Source organism: Columba livia, chromosome 1, assembly GCF_036013475.1.
Source record: "Columba livia isolate bColLiv1 breed racing homer chromosome 1, bColLiv1.pat.W.v2, whole genome shotgun sequence".
NCBI lineage: Eukaryota > Metazoa > Chordata > Aves > Columbiformes > Columbidae > Columba > Columba livia.
This window is the reverse complement of record NC_088602.1, coordinates 138,052,605-138,074,748: the sequence shown is the minus strand read 5'-3', so window position 1 is coordinate 138,074,748 and position 22,144 is coordinate 138,052,605.

Genomic DNA, 22,144 nt, shown 5'->3' with positions numbered 1-22,144 from the left:
GTTCTTGCTCAAAAGCAGTGAGAATGCTGATCGGTTTGTCATTCACAAGTACAGAAGGACAAGGGGAGAAAACCTATCTTAGTGTTGATGTTTACTTCCAAGAAAACAAAATCCCATCCCTCTCACCCAAGTTATTCTCAACAGTTAATCTAATTTGTGTGGAAAATTGAGACTGGGGGGGGGGCAGAAACCCCACACAAGTGCATTAGGTATGTGTGGGCATTCATGTGCAAGTGTATAATGGCTTGAATTTCCTAGTGGCTTGTGCTCATCCTAAAAACTAAAGCAACACACACTCTTTAATATGAAGTATGTGCCTGCATATTTACCTTTGCTATTGTGCAAGCCTGCTTTATTCTTTATTTTTCTTACTTGTTCTTTTTTATTTTTTTTTTGAGCTAGGGAGTACTAACATAGTATTTCTCAGCCAACTGTCTGTCCCACTGAAATAAACTATTCGCCTTGCTGGTGATTCTTTCACAATCTAAAAAACTAACACACAAGGTAGGGCAGATTTAAAATGAAGAGGCTGCTTGCATCAGGGAAGTTTTTGGTGAGAGCTGCTGGGAGTCTCAGGCCACGTTCTGGGCCACAGAGGGTGACAGCACTTGGATGCAAGTAGCTGCTTTATCACTGTGAGAACTACCAGTGACAACTGAGCTTAAATCCTTAGTGTTGACAACAAACAAACAAACAAAAAGTTTGATCCAGGTAATGTTTGAGAATACTCTCCTATTGGCCAGCTAAATTATGGTTTATAATTTAATCTCCCAAATTACTTTCTTTAAAATTAATTTTGGTTTGAGTTACTCTTTTAAAAATGAATTTTGGTTTCAACTGACTGCTGGAAAAATGCCTTTTCTTAAAATTTTGGACTAATGAAAACAATTCAAAACTTAGAAGCATCTAAGCATCTATATTTCATTTGACCTCAAGTTTTTTACTCCCCAGCATAGAATCTACTAGCTTTTTTCTCTGGTATTTGCTGGCCTCGGAATCAAGTATATTGTATTATTGATAACTAGTATTGTGCAATATCAAGCTGTTCACTGTGAAGCCACTTTTCTCTAGCATGCCCAGATTTTGTTAGAAGATTTTATGTTACAAAATGCTGCTGGGGTAGGTGGTGGCACAGTACGAAGTACAAACTCTGGTGAGTGAGTAATAGCTGGGATTTGCTGTATGAACTCCATTATCATTTTAACCTCATAGCACACCATCTCTCTCCTGAATGAACATGCTCTAAGCAGCCAGTAGGAAAAAAAATACAATAAAATAAAAAACACAACAACACTTTGGAATTTATCTAGCCAGGAGACACAGCATCCCTGTGCCATACCTCTTATTACTACACAGAGATATGAGCTCAGACTTTTCACAGCCTTTCCCTTTTCTCTTTGCTAACCACATGGATGTTTGCTAATTAAAAAGTAAAAATCCCCAGACCCTAGGAAAAGAAATCACTCAATACTGTGTGTCTCCAAGATTTTACATTTTGTTATACTACCCATACAAACACCACATGAACAACAAGCACCACTTAAGCCCACAGCCAAATTTTTATTGAGTTCCTGAGCTGCAGGTAAGCAGCACAGGAGGTGACTTCTGTTGTTTGTGCTATGCAGTCATCATTCCTCCATTTCATATCTTAGTCCAGCACTGCCCATGCACAACAAGCTGCCGCTCCAACCACAGCAGTCAGTGCTTTTCACACACCTGCAGGTGCCCCCACCCTCCCCAAGACCCAGCCGTGGCTTCTGGCACTTTAGCGAGCAAACGGCTCACTGCAAGGACAGACCGCTTCACCTTCTAAAACACTGTCCCTCCTAGTCTACACGTGAATGTTTTTCTTTTCAGCCAAGACATCATCAGCTGATGGCTTCAGTTGGGGGCCTGGCTCCTTTTTCTCGGGTATTTCAGCCTCATAGCGACAGAAGGGGTACCAGAGACATCCAGAAGTGCCTGAAACTGGAACTGATTCAGGACTGAAATAAAATAGGAACACTTGGACTACGTGAACACTGCATCTTACTCTTTTAAATCCTCCTCCCAATTCCCAGTGCTCAGACAACAGGAAATGAGGCCATGATATTATATGGGGGAGCCACCAAGATTAAGGAATCTCCTTACATAGCACCGCTTTGCATGAAAGTTTCCAGCATCCTTTTGCAGAGACACACATTCCTTTTTGACAGGAATGGACAAATTGTGCAAATCCAGTTTTCCATTTTGCTTCTTCTCCCTGATGCTTAAATGAAGAATATTTTGGCTGGACCATAGTCCTAACTCTTCATCTTTCTCCAGCTGGTGCAAAATGCCTGTTCTCCCCCACAATCCTTGCAGCTCCACCTTTGTAGTCACTACAGATTCAGACCTCCTAGATGAGATGGCATTGCAGTGCCCATTTGGAGGTCCAGTGTGCTCTGGACCAAACATTGTTCCCAAAAAGTCTCTGTCAGAGCTGTAATAAACTCCTGAAGCCTGGTGCTACAGGCAGTTTTCTATGCTGCTTGTGGCCTCTTCCCAAGGTTTGATCAAGGATTCCTCTTTCTGTCCTCTCTTCCAGGTCTCAGCTCCTGGAACACTGACATTGCCTTTGACATGTCTCCCCTTATTGCAGATGTGTTTTTCCAGCCCCACCACAGCTCTCATGCCTCACTCCATCACCAGCCGATGAGGCATTTCCCTCCTTTATCCCATGAGCCAGAAACATCCATGTGTACCAAGGAAGGAAGCGGCTGCTAAAACTAAAAACACTTCTAAGTACGTGCTTTGCATTTGCTATTTGAAACCATGTTCTGCTGTCCAGATGCTCTCCAGCTTGTACTGCAGGGTTGGGCTTTGGCTTTGCTGCTGCCCAGACTCTGCTGAGATTAATTGAGGAGACAAACCTCGGTGAGCTGGCAACCGGCAAATAAACTTTGGAGGAGAGTAGGGTAAAAATAGCACAGTCTGAAGGAAGGCCAAGCTGCACGCCTGCTAACTGTGAGACCAGACCCCTCCAAGCCAGAGGGAACCCAAACTCCTCTTGTTGTCAGCACAGCTGTTTGCACGTATCCAAGTAGCAGCTGCCTACCTCGGCCAGGCTTCTTTTCCACCGCAAACACACAGAGAGTGACCCACATCAAAAGAAGTAGCTGCTCATCCAGTGTGTGTGAGCACATACCAAGGATGTGTCTGAAAGCATGAAGAGGGATCTGGCCCAAACCCAGAAAATTTCAGCCTGCTTGGCTAAGGTCTGCTGGATTTGGGCTTGTCTTCCCTGGGCTATCCCCCAGCTCAAGCCATGGGCTCGGCTGTCTCATTTAAGCCTATGTAAGTTACATCTCTAATTCCTCCAGAACTGCTATAGGAAAATGAGCATTACAAATGGCTACTCATGGAAATACACACAGAAAATGTCAGAACTCATGGGAAAATATAAAACTGGATGACATGGGTGGGGTTTCTGCAAGAACATGAAGCTTTTGCCAAAGCAACTGCAGGATTTGCCATTTCAGGCAAGTAGCCATGTTTCTCATCCAAAAAACTTACTCTGGTGTAACCGAAACCATTGACTTTAGCAGAACTACCCATGGGTTTACACATGATGTCCGGCTCCAAAGCATGAAAGCAGGGTATGTCAAACATGAAAGCAGGGTATGTCAAACATGCAGAGCTTGCGTGGACTACATTTGACACCAACGAGTTCTTAACAGGCCCTGAAGTTTATAGGGCATTAACAGAAAAGAATATAGAGCAAAAGGCTGAGCTAGTTATTGCTATAGACTATCAGAGGGAGGAAATGGAGAAAATGCCTCGTCTGCAAAATAATGTATGGTCTTCTTTTGAGCTCCTCCTAATAGGGCCTTCTTGGGTGTAAATATGAGCTATTGCTTTTAATGCCTTGATGCAGAAAATCTGTAGGTCAAAACATGCATAAAAAACCCAACAAATTCAAAGCTTCAGTCAGAGCTTTGTGAAAACTGCTGTGGCTATTGTAATCCCAGCATCTGCTGCTTTATTTCTCCCTTATTGAAAAAGAAAGGAACTCAGTAAAATGGTGATAATTAATTCTGCAACAATTCTCAAGAATGGTAAGTTTGATTTTAACAGGCAAAATGTAACTACTGATTTAACACAAACATATTCAGTTAGAAGAGCAGGACATCTCAAAAACATTTATATTTGAAGCAAGAACAAAGCAGTAATAACTACACTTTACAGGAAGCATTGCTTGCTTTCTGGTGATTCATAAAGCCCGGAAAATAATAAAATAGATGGTCTAAGTTTTTTCTTCCCTGGTTTCCCCAAATTGAAGTGCACAAAGGAGACAAATGCCTACAGTGAAGCCAAAGGCAAAATTTTGTTATGGGCTTACTGTATTATAGGAACACATTGAGGTCCCTCTCACTAAGGAGCTCAAATTTTTTCTTATAATGTTGATAAATCAATGATAGGTAAGGCTTCTTTCTTCACTGAAAGTTCAGTAAAGAGTTTTCACCCTCTGTGCTTTCAGTTTCAGGCAGCAAGTTAAAGGTCCCAGTGCTCTCTGGCCAGTGCAGCAGGAGGCGGGGGGGGTCAGAGACCCACCCCTCTGAAGCAACACCTGGACATCACCTGGACACATGTGATAGTGTGACCAGATGGAAGGGATTGGGTGTGCAATAGTCCATGTTGCTCTGCACAGGAGGAAGAGAAAAGTTCCCCAGCTTCCTCAGAGGTGACCAAAAGAAGCCATAGGTTAGGCAGGCGTCATAGTAGTTTTCTTATATTTATTCAGCTCTAGAATAATGAAGAGCTCTTCAGTTTTTAGAGACTGTCTGTCAAGCAGGGAAACTTTTCCTCCCCTGCCAGCCCCAGCAGCCACAGCTCCAGCAGAATGCAACAGGAGCTCAAGCACACGCATCCTCAGTCAACATCCATGGTTAATCCCTACCAAAACAATGCTGAAGAATTAACTAAAACCTGATTACAGCATTTCTCATGAAAACATTTTGCTCACCAGGAACTATGATGTCATATGGGCTGTAAAAGTTTTATTTTTTTTTTATTATTATCCTTCATTTTTTCAAGAAACTGTAGGAAAAGAAACTACAGATCCAGTCACTCCTGGATGTTTGCCCCAGAGAACTTCTTAATATTCCTTTTATCTAAAAAACCCTCTCTCCAAATCTGTCTGGCAATGTTTTCTCAGGATGCAATCTGTCATCAAAAATGTTTCAGACAGGGTTTTACGGCCCTCACATCAAACCACAACTAGAGGTCGGGTGGGTTTTTGGCTGTCAGAAGTTCTCTGTAAACCCTTGGGCTGCACAATTCACCTATCCCTCACCCTCTCAGGTCCCTAACAAAACATGTGTGTCTGAGTCCGACATTGAAAAGGAACAGCCTGGAAATCTTTACAAAGTTTTCAAATGCTGTGGTGAAGATGTCAGTGAAAGGCAAGCAGTCCATATGGACTTTGCAGACAGACATTGGAAACTACAATACAGAACAGGCACATGACCACAATAGCATAGCACAAGCACCAAGCAATGAATATGCTCTATTATCCTTGATTTTGGTCTTACCGCTAATGAATTCCCAATAAATTTACTATAAAAAGGTAAAATCCCTAAGAAATCAGAGCTACCACCGATAGTCATGAAGAAGAGCAGGAAGGATTTAGCCAACGTATTTTAGCAGCTTAACAGAAATAAACTTACGCAGTAAGTCCCTCTTGGGACACTTTTAAAGGGAAGTCTGAAGGAAGGCAGAAAGAGATAATTTTGTAATACTCTGTGTGAATTCCCAAAATAAAGAGCTTTATGGATATTCCTTTGAAATATAAAACAATCATTTATTCCAGCTGTGTTCACATCCTTTTTGCCTTCCAGGGTTAATCTGCTGAAAAGCTTTTAGCTGAGATTAATGTAAATCCAGCTGTCACTAGACTTTTCTTTTTTATCCAAAAATTAGCACACAACAAACAAACAAACTACTATTGGCAATAATATGTTAGCAAAAAAAAAGGGACGTTTACATTCAGACACAGTTCCCACAACATTGCCTTTAATTCTGGAAGAATAAAATGAATTGAATTTGCTTTCCAAAGTAAAAGAAGAAGGGGGCAAGAAAAAGGTACTCTGCAAATTTATGACATTGCTTAGGATACAAGGAGATTAAAGCTAGAAGCTTAAAGTTGCCGATTGCCTGTGTGGTATGGGTAGTGATAACGTCACCATAGTAAGTGATACTATGAGTGACATCAGTGGTTTCACCTCATGCCAATAAACCCTCTAAAATGTTCTGCAGAAAAATACACAATTTGCTTGGGTCTGTTGAATCACCAGGCTTGCTTTTATGTTTAGCAATTCCTGAGACAGGGCTAAAATTTCTTTCCACCTCTCACCAGTTCTCTTGGTCTCCCACACAACTGAGAAACACCACGCCACATGCTCACCTTTAGACCCTCCATCCTGTGTACCTCGTTACTCTGAGGACACCCTCACCCCTGGCTTCCTCACAAGGGGCTGCAATAGCAGGATGTGGTGTGGCAGAGCAAACCTGCTTAATTCTGCCTGTGCCTCCCTTGCCCCAGATGAACCCTGCACCCCCAGGCAGGAGGTTTATTGAGCAAGCGCTTGTCCCCCATGTAGTGCATGAATCCCTCAGCTCACCCTGCCCTGACATCTCTGTACCACCACAACAAGAGGTGGCCGAGAGGGTGCTTCAGCGTACCTGAATTAACTCATCAGTTTCCCAAAGTGAGACAAGACAAGCCTTTAGACAGGTGTATTTTACCCTTCATGCAACTGGGGTGGAGAGGTCAAGCTGTCAACAGGCATTGCTCACAGCCCCAGAGATGTGGGGGAGGACCTTTGTCTGGCCTTTCCCATCCCAAACCACTCAGCATGGGTTTGGCATGTTGGTAACAGATCATCTCCCCAGCATCATGATGCCAGGCCTTTCACTCTCAAACAGAAAATGGAAACACCAAAGCACAGCTTCACCATGGATGGCTGGCTCTAGCATCAAAGTTTCACTTGCGGGACCTGCCAGCTGTCTGGAGGAAACAGCAGATCTAGTTGCAGTGGGTTTGCTCACAGCTGCTGAGGTGCCACCTCTGCCCTGGCTGGTTTGGTGTCGAATCAGGGGACTAGACAATCAAAACAATTTGCCAAAATCCCACAGCAACTTAAATTACAAAAAAAAAAAAAAAAAAAAAACCAAAAAAAAAAAAAAAAAAAACAAAACCAAAAACAAAAAAACATAACTTGATCCCCATGGCGTGCTTCAGCAAAGCCATCTGCATACAAAGCAGTAACAGTAGACATGGTTCACATCCCAGTGACAGACCACGATAAGTGAGATTCTGGTGGCAGCCTCTTCTGGCTGTGGGTATCAAGAAGCCTCACTGTGAGCTCCAAGACACAGCTGTTTTGTATCCCTTGAGCTGTGCTGGAGGAAGGGGCCCTTGTAGAAGGTTAAATAAAGACAAAATCTACAAACTAAATGAGCCTAACCAGATTGGCAGAAAAAAAAAATGCTTCACCAGAACACCACATAAAAAGAAACCAAAATGCCACGGTGCAAATGCACATATCAAGGCTGAAAATTTAAGGATGAACATCCTTAACCAGAACAGAGAGAAAAAAAAAAAAAAAAAAAAAAAACACAACAAAAAAACACCCACGAAACAATCAAGATGGCACCAACAAGCATACTTTGATCTGGTCTTGACATGCCAGTTTTTAAGGCATCTTTCTAGGCCTTACTGGATTCCTTGATACACCGCCAAATCTCACCTAGGTGTATTTAACTTAATATTTTTTAATTCTAAACTTTAATTTATGTACTCACCATATGGAACTTTTTTTCAGTGCAAACAAAGTTGCTGCCACTTCATAGTACACAGCTAGACACTGGTAACTGCACCACCCTTCCTTACCAGAAAGAAATAATATACTTTTTAAAGCAGGGTTACTGTTCCACCACATTTAATTAACCACCAACAACTTCTTGATTTACAGTAATCACAACTTTGGCATAGGCCCTGTGATAAAAGCTATTTTTCTTTTTTAAATTATGGGGAACCTATTTCCAGCTCTATGGAAAAAAATTGAAACAGCAGCAAGGATAACTTTCCAGAAGAGCTCCACAGAACAGCAGAGAAAAATCTGCAGTGTAGTGGGAGGTTAAATGAAAGCTGTGCAGAAACTCTGGCCTGCACAACTAGTCCATTGTCCATGGACCAAAGAGCACCGCTGCCACATCACAAGGTCCACATGTAGATGTGTACACACAGGAGGTGGCCAGAATCCAGGCATTTTTTTCACTGACAGTTTTTTTCAATGGAAAATGCTGCTTCAATTCTGCCCAAATTGGTAGAAAATAGAGTGAAACAATCTCATGAAAATGAAATGAAGTTGGACCTTATTCTATCACAAATATTTCAGAAAGATGTATTCCAAAGTGGATTTTTTAAAAAAAACAATCTTTCAAGCCATATTTACTATATTACATTTTCTTCTGAAGTTTAAAATGGAAATAAAGTGAATTCTTGCACACAGTCTCTGCAAGTGAATAACTTTGAGTGAGAAGGGGGACCTCCCCCAAAAATCTCAACTTTTTTTCAGAGTAAAACAAGCTCTTCTCTCATGAGTACTACTAGGAGATACATATACACTTAGATACAACTTCGGTGCTTCTCTGCACTGAGACATAGAAATACATTTCTGTTACAGCTAAAGAGAAGCTTAATTGGAGCTGAAGAAGTTCATGATTTCAGTTTGGGAGTTTCCCTTGTCAGTAACCAGCACATAAACCAGGATGGAGTGCCATTTTCCATTGCCTTGCTTTTGTGAGGCCATAAAAAGATCAGCCTTAAATATTATAGCATACCTTTTTTTTTTTTTTTTTTAAATAATGAGAGAAAGATTTTCCAACATAAGCTTACTAGGAAAATTCTTCAGGATGATCAAAACCTTCTGAAGAGGTTGAAGTACTGACAAGGAATGAGAAATTCAAACACTGTAGAAGTTGTGGAATTAATTCCCCTAACATATGTACAAACAACTATCAGAGAAACCTTAAAACATGAATTTGTTTACTTGCTGGTTTTGGGCCTGTCTGAGGTTCCCTGTAGGGTAACTGTGAGAGCACAAGCCTAACCACATCCAAACCAGCTTTCCCTACAGAGCTATTAAAAAATGCTACACAAAAATGGAAACATATTCCCGAAGGTGCCAGGGCACTGCAATATCCAAGCATCTCATTGGCAAATGGACTACTAACCATAGAGTACCTAAGTTATAACAGACATTTTAGACTGTAACAAAAAATTCAACTTAAAAATAACATTTTTAAAAAAGCAATCACAGAGTGCAAGACCTTAAAATGTTATAATCTTAGAATAACATGTCTTCAGAGCTAAAATTAGTAATGATGTGATATGAGGTGGCTGAAAAGAGGTTCTTCCTGGATCACTACTGCTGTGCCACTTCTACCTACTCCTCTTCTGCTTGTTAATAGTTCTGCTGCTTTTGCCTGAGAGTGCAGGAATTCAGCCACATATCAGAGACACGTATCCATAAAACTGAAAGGTTTAGTGTGAGTTAAATCATCAGATGTCTCCTCAGTAACACCAAAGTCTGGGCTGTATCAGTAGACCACTGAGAAAAGGAAGATACCTGATCTTCTAGCCTTCCTTGAGACACTGCTCCAAAATCTGTCAAGGCGCTTCTGCTGCCACCTCTGAAATGCTGTAAAGTTTATCCTCAGGAAGCATCACAGGTCAATGCTGCCTTCGTCTTTTTCTACTTCCAAAAAGCTGAGGCCACTCCAAAGCAGCAGGGTTTCCTTTTCAGCATCCCCCTGCAGCTGGCCTACTCCTCAAAATATCTGCTAATTTTGTCTTGGCAGGTTTTCTGCAGGAAGACAGACTGCAAGAAACAGTCCTGTTCTCTTCAAGTGGAAAAAAAACAAACAAAAGCAAAACCCAAAACAAACAAACAAACAAAAAAATAGTTGAGGCCGTCTGAGCTCACACTTAATACTTCTCAACTATTTTTCTCTGCATGTAAAATTCAATAGCAGGCTCCTCTGGAAAGCCAGCATGTACAATGTACCAACGTTGAGGTATTGCTGAAAAATTCAGCTACTGTAGTTTCTCAGCATTGGGTGCAGACCCCTTCCAAGCATGTGCAGTCTCACGGCAACATGCACACCTGGTTGAGGCTTTGGGAAATTTGCAGGTCAAAATAAACCCTAGGAAATTTGACATACACTGCACGAAATACTTTCCTTTTCTTCAAGGGAAGCTCTATTCAACAGACTTTCTGCTTGCTTTTAATGACAGCATCTGTTTGTTTTATTGGGCTGTTTTCCAGCAACATATAGACCCTCCTGAGCTGCTTGCTTTTTGGTGCTCACTTGCACAGCAAAAACAACAAATGGTGAAAATAAGATGCTGGTGAACAAGTAAAAGGTCGAGACCGTGTGTATGTGCAAAGCTGGCAGCAGGTGATGCAGCCACCTCCTGCTTGCCCACACGTCACTCAGGCTGTGGCACCAGCCATGCCGTGATGCACCACTTGGGCATCAAGTCCCAGCACTGGCAGGGACATGGTGGGCCCCGAGCAGTCTGGGTGGGCTCACCAGCACCACAGAGCACAGTGCCCATGGCCTTCAGCGATGAACAAGCTTGGCTGGGTTCAGTGCTGGGATCTGAGCTGCAGCACCAGCAACTGTCCTTTGCCTCCCATTATTCATTGGTTATTAGGAAAAGGTTCTTTATCCAGAGGGTGGTGAAGCACTGGAACAGGCTTGCCAGGGAGGCAGTTGCAGCCCCAAGCCTGACAGTGTTCAAGAAGAGATTGGACGACACCCTCAGACACATGGTGTGAACTGTGGGGTTGTGCTATTCAAGGACAGGAGTTGGACTCGATGGTCCTTCTGGGTCCCTTTCAACTCAGGACATTCTATGAGTCTATGATTCTATGTCCTCTGAGGGTTTACTAGCAACATGGAAACACACTGGAATTCCTTGCATGGGAAGCAGTGTCCCAGATCATTGAGATTTTCAAAACCTGCAAGGGACGCAGAGAAGTCAACAGGTGCCCTGCAGCTGCTGCCCAGCACCTTCCACCTGGCCCCAGGGTTTCCATTTGCTGTAGAGTCGCAATCACCCCTGTGCTATTCCATACCAGGTTGCTGACAGTATTAGGAAATTATCATCCCTTTTACTTGCCTATCCACTTAATTTTTCCTTTATGGTATTTTTTTTTTTCCTTTTCCCCCTTACTGCCTTCTTTTCTCAATTGCATAACTGCATCAATATGCAAAGCTTTTAAGGATTACATTGCATGTATAAAGAAAAGTTAGGCATCAGGCTAAAGATATATCAATTACTCTGTTGCTCTGTAATAACAATAAGCAACACAATACAGATCAACCGCAACTTCTTAAAAGCTTACCGAAAAATAACGGATTTGTCGTCTACTAGCATTAAAAGGGAGTTACGTGCCTCCTGGTGTGGACTACTTGCTTTCTTCTGTTTCCACTGCAACACCATCAGACTCCAGCAAGCTTACATGCAGGAAGAGCTGCAAAGAGAAACCCATCTTCTGCCCCTCCATCCCATCCACTGTGCACACCTAGATTACCTGGAGCATTAGTAAGCTCTCAGATCATAGATCACTAATAGTAAATCCTAAGGATAGCTAATTAAATGCAATTCAGAGCCAAGTACAATTCTCTCTGTATTTACATTTTTAATACCAATATGATGCAATTGGAAAGTAGCATGTCACCTTTAAATAGCACTTCACTTCTAAAAGTTAAAAAAAAAAAAAGAGACAGACAAAACCAAAACAAAACAACAACAACAACAAAAACACAACTCTCTCTTTTTCACTGCCAGTTTTCTGCCAGCTTATTGAGAGCAAAATGGAGGTAAATAAACCTAATTCCCTGGACTGAAATATATCTCATGCAGCAGATAAGCAGAGGTTAAGTCTAAATACAAGCAATCTGAGACTCACAGAAAACAATGCTGGTAGAAACCTCGGTGAGTGACCTCATTGATGCCCCGGGCATAAGGCAGGACCAAGTTTACCACAACAGCTGCTGAATCTGCCTGGCAAACACCCATCCAGGGAGAAGCCTCCATCCCTCCAGCCTCGCTGCTCCTGTGCCCAGCCAGCCCAGCACATACAGCCCAGAAGCTTTCTTCAAGCCTGTGGGATCATTCAGAATGTTATTTACCACTCCCCAGAGGTCCACCTGGGATTAGAAAGGATGGTTGTCTTATTTCTTTTTTACACAAAATCACTAAACAGAAAGACTTCACTGTTTTTCTAGGGATACTACTGCCCTGCTGCCTTCTGCTCTACCACTGAGCAACTGGCTGTGTTTTCTCTTACAACAACAGTAGAGATTGTAGAGAAACAAAAGGGGAATGGCCTTTGTATATTAACTTTGTCTCTTTAAATGTTGTCATTAAAGACTCCTTAAACATCACTGAGCAGCCATTTGCTAGGACTCCTCTTTCAAAAAGTGAAATCCTGCCAAGTCCCACATTCCTAAGCCACTCGTGGATTTTAATCCTTCTGCTTGGGTGCAGAGAACAAACCTGACCAGTGATGTTTATCAGCCTGTCACCAAACATAAATGAAGCCTTCAGTGTTGTGGATGGAAGATTTCCCCAGCAAATACCAAGTGATAACACTTGCTTCTGTTCAACAAAATCAAACAAACAGCTGGCAAATGTAATCCCACGTGTACTTTTTTTTCCAGAAGTATAAATTCACGTTAAAGAGAAGCCTCAATTCAAATGCCACACTATTGTCAGAAAACCACTTTGGCTTTGATGGTGGCCAGTGATGTTGGTGCCAACCTGCTTGGTGCTGGCATCTGCTCTTCCCATCAGCTCTCCCCAACTCCTTATTGCTCTGTGCAGACCTTGTGTGCTGCCTATCAATCATCATTATGGGGCAAGAGATCCCTGCAATAATAATTGGCAAAAGGCAAAAGACACAACTGTGAAGCTGAAGTACCTATGAGAAAGGGTAGGTTATGCATCGCCTTTCTCAAAGGCACAAAGATGTGCAATAAGTTACCTAGGAGCTAAGCCTAACGTATACTTTGAAGGAAAAAAAAAAGTCACCAAAAGCCAAATGTCAGTGAGAAGAGTTTCTCCAAGGCTTCACACAAGGGCCCTTGGACCACCATGGGCAGCAAACACCTGAGGAGAAATCCATCGACCTGGGCTGGTTGCACATCGCTGCTTCTTTGGTGTTGGCTTCAGCTGCAAAGACTGTCAGCATTTTTCTAAGATTTTTGTCACAGCTGACATTACATAAGATTTCCACCATGGCCACGGGAGCATCCCACTACCATAGAGATGAAGGGCCCTGTGCAGGATGGAGAAATTAACATCAGGCACTTCAAAGGATGATTTCTGCATTTAAATGAGCCAGGCAAAACAAAGTCCCTTTGGTACAATGTAAATTAACTCTTATCACTGACAGATCCAGAGGGAGAGGACCACGACACTAGGCCAAACAAGAAAAGAAAGATTAATCTATTTACAGATGCTAAGAAACTGACTGTTGAAAAAAAAAAAAAATTATATATATATATATATATATGTATATATATATATATATATATATATATATATATATATATATATATAACAAAACCAAACAAACACTTCTTGAAATGTGGCACAAAAAGGCACAGGCATCCCTCCATTATACTTTCTCACTAGCCCTGACATACCTTTCAATCCCTCATTTTGGCAGAATGATGCTACGAAGTGACTCACAGCCCCACACAGAGAAACTTGTTTGGCACCAGCTGCCTGCAAGGCCACCGCTAGTGGGAAGTGCTGGCTGCCCGCTCAGCCCATGCCTCCTGTCTGCCTCCCGCAGCCAGCAGCACCGCAAGGGCTCCCCACAAACCCCTTTGGCTGAGGTCAAATGCCATTGGGCAAAAAGGAAAGAAATCTTCTCCACTCAGGATTTTTGGTGGTTTGGGTGTTAAAAGAAAAGGTGGGGGGGGAAAAAAAAAAAAAAAAAAAGTCTGTCCAAAATTATAAAAATCAACATGTTCAATGAACTCACACATCCAGCTGGGAAGGATTTATAGCTCCATGTCCTGGAAGTAGACTTTTTGGAAAAAAAAAATAAGGAGAAGCAGCTCTTGCATCTAAAAGAGGGGATGGGAATCATCAATGCAAAGCCTCATTTTTACTTAGTCACACACATTAAAAATGGGGGAAAAAATATAGCCCCTGTGTATCCTCAACTGTCATCACACTGGCTTGAAGCTGGGAAGAAGTCGGCAGGGTGTTTCAGCCACCATGTACTGGAGGCCAGATCTGAACCAGGGATTTAGGGATAACACAGCTAGTTAATGGCTTCCCAAGCGTTACAAATGTACCCTATACAGTACGTGTGTATCTGAACCCTCCTGTCTATACTGGGTAAATCTATCACATAAAAGGGAAAAACTCTATATAACTACAGCAATAACCACAACACACTGGTAAAATAATGTGCAACACAACTTATTACTTTGCCTAAAAAGGCCAAGGTGAATTTAAAATTAGTTTAGCATAGGACTGATCAGGCTTGAAATCACACCAGTAAAAACTGATTTTATTAGGAAGAGATTTTTAGTGGGGACAAGTACTGACAGCCTGTGGCACTCTAAAACCAAAAAAAAAAGCTAAATTCAGATGGTTGGGAGATGCAGCTTAAAAATAAGTAACTGTAACCTGACAATATTTGATTCTTCTTAATCTCCTTATCTTCCTGGAAGCTTAGTCAACACCTAGATTTTGGGGTTTTATTTTTTAAGCATCCACCTATGATTATGAGCACTGAAAAAAATATTTTTAATAAATGAAAGCTGAATTTCTCAAGTAGTCACTTGCCTCTAGAGGATGAGACTTCAAAAGGAGGGGAGAAAAAACCTACTGCTGAATCAACTGAGTAAATTTCATTATCAAAATTTCAGGAGTTCATGATAGATCTGTTCCTTCAAGTCTTTCAAGAGATTTGCAAAAATATATCATTACTTCCTACAATACGTTACAAAGAGAAGTTTGAAAGTCTGTCTGAATGCACATTAATACACCAAAGCAATGCAGTGACTTTGAAAGTTCCCTCCCGTCCTTCCCACCACGTGATCTGAAGGGGAAGAAAAGGAGCAGAAACAGAGATGACAAATTTAAAGGGAAAAAAAAAAAAAAAAAAAAAAAAAAAACCCACAGACAAAAAACAAACCAGCAAGCCCAGGCAGGAGCAGTGCACAGATTGTTTTAGGTGGATGCTGAGCCACAGGTATAGGGGACTGTGCTCCCCATGTGTTACTCTCTGCCAAGTCCTTGAGGATGGGACAGTCATTACAGGTGTGCACACTGGTCTGGAGAAATGGGCCAGGGCTCACCCAGAAAGGGACCTCTTCCAGTAACCCACCAGCTAATGACAGGAAAGGCTTGGAAAGGTTTCTGAGGGTTGGCCATCAAGGAAGAGCTCTGAGCCAAGCAAAGTTGATGGGCCTCCCAACTCTTTCTGTACTCTCCATACAGCTGCAAGCTCTTTCCCCTCCTAGGGAGACAAAACTGGTTTATCTGCCAGATCAGTATGAAGGAAGAGGAGTCTCCATATCTTTACTCTTTTTGACCTCTGTGTTTCACAAGGGGCATGTTTAAGCTTTTTGCACTAACCTCTAAGTTCAAAGAAACTACACACTGAAGCCTCCAGCCTTCCAGAACTCCTGAGGGGAAAAAAAGGTCATCCAATTCCACAGTTTTCCCTGGGACTTGCTCCCAAGAGCTTAGAGTTTGCATATTTGTGTGCCTGCTTTGCACTAGACCACAACAGACCATGATGAGCCAAGTGCAAGAGAAATGCTCTGCAGATGGTGCCAGATGGATACCAGACAAACCATTTCACTGTCCAGCAAAACCACTAAACTTTTGCATCCCAGTCAAACTTCCAAGGCATCCAACACAAGTAATATACTAGCTAGAGGGATGTATCTTTCCAGTGCCAACAAAGGTCTCAAGTTTACTTATTCTTCTCACGTAGCACAACTGGCAGAAGTAACAGAGCAAGATCAAAAGGAAAAGAAACTAGATGAGAAAAGATGAAGTATGAAATAATACTGGTAACAGACAAGCTGCAATTCATGATCAAAGGAATGAATCAGGCCTCAGCTATCTAAATAAAGTACCTTCCCCCATTTCTGAAAGGAAGAATTTGCTATTCGCCCTCATGTCACACAATCCTTTCAAGTATACTTAGGTGGCTGAAAGGAAAAATGTGACAGAGCACCTCAAATCTTATTTATTTGCTTTAATCATCACAAAAAAAGGGCTCCCTGGGATCTCGCTGCTTTCTCATCCATGTTGTATGTAATCCAGAAAACCAAAATAATCAAATCCCAGAGCATCTTCCATTCCAGTTAAAGCAGGATAGTGTCAAAATGAGGTCTCATGACCATTACCAGCTCGAAGCGAAGGTTCCTCAGCAGCCAGAGCAGCACTGGCTGTTCTGAACTTATACTGTATGCCCCACACATCTGCCCCCCTCCATAGGCATGCAGTGCCAGCACCTGTGAGTTGACCCTACCCCAAAACTTCAGCTCCCTAAAGGAAACATGCTACTACCTGGCTGCTTCAGCCCTCCATCCTGTATCAGCTCTGCTATGGACACGCCAACTTGCAAGGCAGTAAAATTCCCACCTCCATCTCCCCAGTCAGGAAAGGCAACAGACTGATGCTACCAACCCTATGGATCTTCTTGGCCATCTGCACTAAGGTGTAGGCAAGACGCTCAAGGAGGACTTGATGACCAGGTAGTGGAAGCACACAAAGAGAAGTGACTTTGTAGCCACCAGGACCTCAAAACCTGAAAATGGAGAAGTACCCCAAGCCCCTCCCCCACAGACACTAGCAACCCCATGATGAGATGGCTGCCATCAGGTCTTCTATCGGTGCTCAGGTGAGCAGAGGAGATCTTCCCACTGTGGTTACTGCTGGTTCTGCAGCACCCATCATGCAGGTCCATCCTGGGGAATGGACTTTGGGACCCCAGAAAAAAAAAGAGGAGGAAAAAAAAAAAAAAAAAAATCTAAGCTTTCACTGCCTGAGGGGAAAAAACAAACAAACAAACAAACCCCCACAACTGATATTTTACAATTCAGACAAAAGCAAATAAAACCAAATGTCTAGAAATTTCAAGTTGCACCCCCCGACACATTAAACACCAGGAAGCAGCAGACTTTCTGTGACACATCACAGGTCTGGATGAGTTGTCCTTTACCTCCTTTGCCAGCATCCTACACAAGAAATGGGTCCAGACCCATCTCCTCACTTTAGGAGATGCCAGTGCCAGCAGCAGCACTGGTACCACTTTACTCAGCATCCAGATTTCTTGTGCTTTGACCTTTTGCATCAGTCAGAAAAACCTTACAGGGCTTCCTCACGAAATTGATGGTTTCACAGCATGCCCGTGCATGGAGATTTTGTACCAAGAAGTGCTTCAGCCTGACATCACTAATAACTAATGGGCACACCAAAAAGCTGAGTATTAAAAGGCTTTGTGTCCCCATGGGAAGGACTGAGTTTTGCAAGACCTGGGCTCATACTTCTATATTTTACCAACAACTTGACGTGCAGAAAACTTGGTTCACCCAACAGAAAAGGCTGCAGGTTTTGGATTCTATTTTGTTTTTCAGTGTCAGCTTTGAAATATACAAACTGTCCTCATAGAACAGAAATTTCCAAGTAATTTGATGTCTGGGTGCCAAGATTTTTCAGTGCAATCGTTCCTGAACAGAAGGTGAACACTAGTAAACACATTAAAAGGAAACATGCCAGCATCATTGGAATTAATTCCTCCATTCCTGCTGACAACAACTGACACATCCCCATGGAAATCTGAACTTCACAAAGCTGCACCTTCTGAGAGAAAAAAGCTCCTTTGACAGTCTCAGCTGTACTGCCAGGTCAAACAGTTCATTTTACCTCTTCACCTTCCCTCATCTCATGTCTATTTAAATTAACCACTCTGAGGCATATTTCTCTCCCTAGTATTTTTTGGAATTGCTTTTGACTTTGGAGGAGCTCTCACCTCCATACAAGCCCCTTGCCACCTATCGTAACATCCATCCTTTCAGCATAAATTCTGACTGGATGTGTTTTCATAAATGCTTCATTTATGTATGTTACTCACCTAATAAACAGTTGGCAAGCAATAAGTGGCTCCTGGCTCAGTGAATGGGCACGACGCTGCTAGGACTAGTGGAAACATTATCCATGAACACATGGTGTTTCATGGAAGAACAATAGAGACATGGATTTGCAGCAGTGCGATACAGAAGGTGATGACAGCCAAAAGCAGGAAAGCTGGATGGTGGCTGCAGAAATCCGGAGTTTTGTTTGGCTTTGGATATAAGACCAAGCTGCTCTCAGCCTTATGTTTTCAGCTGACTTGGCTGCAAAGTATTTCAAGGTTATCTGGTTCAGGTGATGTTTTGGGGCTGCTTCTCCAGGCTGCTTCACTGGCCATGTGACCAAGAACCATGTTGTCATCCCATCACTTGACAATCTGGATTTAATTTGCTTCCCAAGACACAGGGGCACAGGGTCTCTGCCATAGGAAGAAGAGGGCAGTCTAGGCAAAGACAAACCACACCATGTGCTCCCACACCTCCATGCCACTCAGCTTGCCTTGAATTTTTGTGTGTCCTTCAGGCACGCAGATTGGGTGGGTAACTCCTGTTTGGCTTCATCCCTCTTCCTCCTACTGTACTCTCCTCTCTACTTTTGACAGTGTATCTGAACCTAGGGTGATTGTTCTGCTTGGGTTTGGGGTTTGTTTCCTGAGGTAGACAATGTTTAGAAAAAAAATCATTTTATGGTTGACAGGATTGAGGGGGAAATAGGGTTCAAACTCAGGCAAGGAGAGGACATTTGTGAGATGGAACTGAGTTTATGCCAGAGAAAGAAGGACTATGGAGGCAGCGGGAGAAAAAAATTATGAAGAAAAAAAGAAGAAAAAATAGAAATGCCAGATGGTTTTTCCCCATGTTTGCATGTCAAAATACAAGGAGTCTGGCTAAGAAGAGGAAGGCTCTAGCTTTGGGAGACAGAGATGTCCCCAGACTTGCTGAAGGATGCAATCACAGAGGCCTGCTAGGGCCGTGTCTCAGTAGGGGTAGGACAACATAAGACACTTGACCACATGGAGTACAACTTCTATCTCAATAGATTCACAAAAAGATAATTCAACAACTCCTGCCTCCTGAAGCTGCAGGCCACGCTGAAAGGAAGCTCAGGTCCAGGGGTCCCCCACCAGCACGAGGCAGGTTGAAAGACACCACGTAGCCCCTGGCTACCTCTTGTCCCAGGGCACACACAAGTTCATATGACTCCCCGTCTCTCCAAAAATACCACACCTTCCCTAGACAGCTGTATTGCACATTAGCAGACTCAGAAAGGTACAGAAAGTTAACATGAGATGCCAAAAAAATTATTCCTAAGCAAGTACTTTCTCACACATCATCTCCAGAAGAGAAAGGCCAGTCCCAGGGCAAGGGCTGGGGCTGCTCGTACAATGACACCTTCCAACACTGAGCATCCAGATCCAACCCAACCACACTGCTTTCCAGTGAGTCTCTTCCCCACAGGCTAACACTGTGCTGCAGGGGGACAAGGACAGCAGTCATCCTCACACTGCTTGGGCAAAAGATCACCACACTCTGCGAAGTTTTCCCAAAGACCATTGCAAGCCCAGAAGGTTCGTTCTTCCACCCTCGCATCTCCAGTGGGACTTTGTGACTAGACATCATCAGGGAAATAGAACAATGTCCCAGTAAGGTGGACCAGAGTCCTCACTCCATCCCAAGTGGAACAAAATAAGGAAAGCACAGACCTCTTCCTCGAGACTGAAGGACTGTGCCTGATAAGCTGCCTCAGGTTTACGAACCAGGATATTTAGGGGTAGAAACTCCTTTTTCTTCCTTTGATAATTAAGGTCAATACCTCACATAACATGTCCTTCTACTGATGCAAATATTTAAACTAAGCATCCTGATTTATTCAAAGGGGTTTTGTTCTTATCTAGGTTTTTTGTTGTCACTTTTTCTTTAAAATAGAGATGTGTCACCAAAAACCATTCTCTAGTAGAAGTCCTTCAGTGCTTGATTACTGTGACCCTTCAGTTACAGAAGCATTTGCACAATTCAGTAATACCCTCCCAACTAAATGTGCAAAACATCAATACTACCCATTATTTTTCCAAAATTATCATGTAGACAATTTTATTTTTCATTCCATTCACCACAAGTTTAATGTGTTTTCTCTAAGAAGCAGCAAAAGAGAACCATTTGTATTCATGCTCTTGTCTCTTTACCCACTCCCATTAAAAGCCCTAGTGTCGGTATTAGAGTACCCACTGGTTTTAAGAAAAAAAGGGGAAAAAAATAAAAAAACAGCAACAGAAAACCTTCACAGCCAACCCTGACAAAAACTAAGCTGCTTTCTCTTGTTGACAACAACCTGAGCAGAGCTGCAGCCTGTCCAGCAGCACCTTTGAACCGTGCACCAAACTCTGAGGGGCTCGAGATGTGTGTCCTTCTGAACTGCCACCTTTTCCCTTAGCTCAGAGTTGGGCAGCATTATAACATTTATAATTCATCAGTTTTATATTTACTTGCCTGCACTAAGAGCTCTGAGATACAAGATTAAAATCCTTGTTGCAAAACTGAAGTCATCAGAACTTCCTGCACCAAAAAAGCCCAACCTCAATTAATAATTCATACGCCCAAAGAAGGAACAATGTTTGCTTTACAGTGTGAGTTTGGGGCCTGATTTTTATGGCCTGAAATGTCCAAAGGAGTATTCATAAAGTAATGAAATATAAGGCATAGTCTGGCAGACTATTTTTAGAAAACTAAATTATCAAGCTTGAACATTAAAGCTAAAGCTAGGGCACTGCAGGACTAAGCAGAAAGAAACATAATAATGTCACCATTTTTTTAATTTATTAAATATTTGCTCTTTTAAGTAAAATTGTACTTTTGTAATCTCTCCATTTAGAGAAGAGTTCTGGGAAATATTCATGCACACAGCCTAATAGCTGAATCACCTGCATTTGCTGTGCATTCAGTTTGCTTTTTCTGTATTATTCACTACCACAGAGATACGGTGATTTAACATTAATTTAATTTACATACATTAAATCTGCTCAAAGTATTTGCACAGCTTGACTAGAACTATGGGACCAGCTTTCCAAATTCAACTAACTTCATGGCAAAGCCCACAGGATGCAGTTATTTTTCTAAGCTGGCTGTGGAACACAGTCACCTCCTAACTTCCTGAATTTAACTATTCATGAAGAGTTAATTACTTCTGTTCTGGGTATTGGCAACAGCTTGACAAGCCTTATGCATTTACATCTTTACCCTTTCTCAGACCATTGCTCTGCATCTGTGTCTGCTTCAAAGCCTTTCAGAAAGCCTCTGTGTTGATCAATACTGTTTTCCTTTTGGAAATCATAAAATTTGCCCCGTATAAAAAAAAATGTAATCATTTTGAGAGCAGAGGGAATCTGGACCTCCACAGTTACCTTTTTGCTCCTTGCATCTGTCTAAGTCTTGCTCTACAGTGCTATCTATTCCAGATCATCGGTCAAAGCATCCGCTTTTGGCAATTATTTAGAAGGATCTTTATTAGAAACCTGTTCACAGGTGGATGCATTCCACAGTTGCTACAAAACAAACAAACAAACACACAGTCACCGTACTAGCTGATGGAAATGTTTATCGCTTTTAAATCTGGGAGATGAATTAAGAAGAGCCTAAGACTTATAACCCACAGATCTCAATCTGAATTTTCAAAAAGTCTCTGGACCATGGGTTTGACATAATCATGACAGAGAAGTGGCATCTGCTTCACTGCAGTCACAGCTGCACTGGCATCCCAAGTCTGGGGATCAGCGCTTCCCCAGCAGGGGTTTTTTTCAGTTGTAAGCAGTAACTTGTACCTGAGCTCAGCTGATGAGCTCACTAGGAGCCCAGCAGATGTGCTGCAAATGAATATGGTGCGTTGTTTGACCCAGTTGTAGATGGTCAGAACTTGGAAATTGGAAAAAATAGATTCTTG